The following is a 2,334-nucleotide window of genomic DNA, read 5'->3' on the forward strand; positions in this document are numbered from 1 at the left end:
TTTCTTTTCTTTCTTAAACCCTTACCTTCTGTCTTAGAATTAATACTGTGTATTGGTTCCAAGACAGAAGAGTGGTTAGGGATAGGGGTTAAGTGACTTGCCAAGGGTCACACACCTAGGAAGTATCTGAGGCCAGATATGAACTCAAGACCTCCTATCTCTAAGCCTGACTCTCAATTCCACTGAACCACTCAACTGCCCCCATTTGGGGTTTTCTTGACAAAAATCCTAGAGTGGATTCTCATTCTTCCTCCAGTTCAGTTGACAGATGAGGAAACAGAGGCAAATGGGGTAAAGTAACTTGCTCAGGGTCACACAGCCAAGAGACTAGAGTGGTTTGCTATTCCCTTCTCTACTCATTTTATAGATGAGGAAACAGACAAACAGGGTGAAGTGGCTTGCCCAGGGTCACATAGCTAGGAAGTGTCTCAGGCTAGATTTGAACTCAGGAAGACTCTAGGCACAGCACTCTATCCAAATAGCCCCACCTAGTTGCCTCTGCCTCTGCTTGAAGGTGTCCAGTGATGGGGAACTCATTCTTTGAGCTCCTTAAATCTGTGTCTACCTCTTTGCTGCCAGTGCTCCTGGATCTGTCATTTGGGACTGAGTGTTTCAAGTGCCTACTTGAACAGGGCTAAGTCCTACTTCTTACCACCAACTCTTTTATTCTCCAGGATAAACATTGTTTCTTCAACAGGCCTCCTGATTGCCCTCTTATGAATGCTTTCAAGTTATCTTCCTGCTTCTTGAAATGTGAACCAAACACCTCACGCTTGCCAGATTGGTTAATATGATAGAAAAGAAGAATGATAAATGTTGGAGGGGCAGGGGAAGAAAATTGAGGCACAAAGACATCATTGGAGACTGACTCAAGCATTCTGGGAGACAATTTGGAACTACAACCAAAGGGCATTTGGAACTCAAAATTAAAAAAAGAAAATCATCATCATCAAAATGTTTTTCTAGGTAATTGGGGGGAAAATAAAATAGTTTTAAAAAAATATGAACCAAATATTCTAGACATTTGTTGTCCCAACTCTATATATTTTCTTTCTTTTCCTTTTTTAAACCCTTACCTTCCGTCTTAGAGTCTATTCTGTGTATTGGCTCTAAGGCAGAAGAGTGGTAAGGGCTAGGCAATGGGGGTTAGGTGACTTGCCCAGGGTCACACAGCTGGAAAGTGTCTGAGGCCAGATTTGAACCTAGGACCTCCCATCTCTAGGCCTGACTCTCAATCCACTGAGCCACCCAGCTGCCCCCTGTTCTTCCTTTCTTTTTTTATAATTCTTACCTTGTGACTTAGAACCAATACAAAGTATTGGTTCTGGGGCAGACAAGTGGTAAGGACTAGGCTTCTGAGGTTGAGTGACTTGCCCAGGATCACACAGCTAGGAAGTATCTGAGGCCAGATGTGAACCTAGCACCTCCCATCTCTAGGCCTGGCTCTCTATCCCACTGAGCAACCTAGCTCCTCCACTTTCATTGCCTGTCCCCTATTCCAGGAATTCTTTTCTTCTCACTTTTACCTCCTGGCTCCTTTCAAGTGTTAAGATTAAAATTTAGGGGCCAAATTGTGGCAGGTAGAAATTAGTTTTACTCTAGAAGTATTATATTTTCTAGAGGTTTATTAAAGGTTGAGAATTTAAGAATATACAAGTAAAAAAGCATATGTTTACACATGGGCCGAGAGGCCCATTCCAACTCACCTACATCATGAGACTTGTCTGCTTGGAAGCGGAAACAGGAAAAGAGACCCAGCCGTAGGTGGAGACCCTTTAAATAATAATTTGCTCTGGGCCCAGGTGAGAATTCAGATGAGGTTACAAAGCATCCTGGGAAGTAAGCAAGGACTTCTGGGAATTGGAGTCCTGGGTTCAAGTCTCCATTTTTACACAAGTCTCACATATCAATCAATTAATATTTATTAAACTCCTTCCTTCATGCCAGACATTGGGCTAAACACTGAGGATAAAAAAGAGCCAAAAGACAGTCTTACATCTTGAGGAGACAACATGCAAATAAATATATCCAAAGCAAGTGGCATACAGGAGAAATAGAGAATAATAAAAGGAAGACTTTAGAATTAAGTGGAGTTAGAGGTATCCCATTAAAAAAAAATTCCCAGGGGGCAGCTGAGTGGCTCAATGGATTGAGAGCCAGGCCTACAGAAGGGAGGTCCTAGGTTCAAATGGGACCTCAGATACTTCACAGCTGTGTGACCCTGGGCAAGTCACTTAACCTCAGAAGCCTTGCCCTTACCACTCTTCTGCCATGGAACCAATACCCAGTATTCACAGGGTCAAGGCCAGCTCCCCAAACTCAGTAACTCTCCAT

Source organism: Monodelphis domestica, chromosome 4 (assembly GCF_027887165.1).
Source record: "Monodelphis domestica isolate mMonDom1 chromosome 4, mMonDom1.pri, whole genome shotgun sequence".
In the NCBI taxonomy this organism is placed as follows: domain Eukaryota; kingdom Metazoa; phylum Chordata; class Mammalia; order Didelphimorphia; family Didelphidae; genus Monodelphis; species Monodelphis domestica.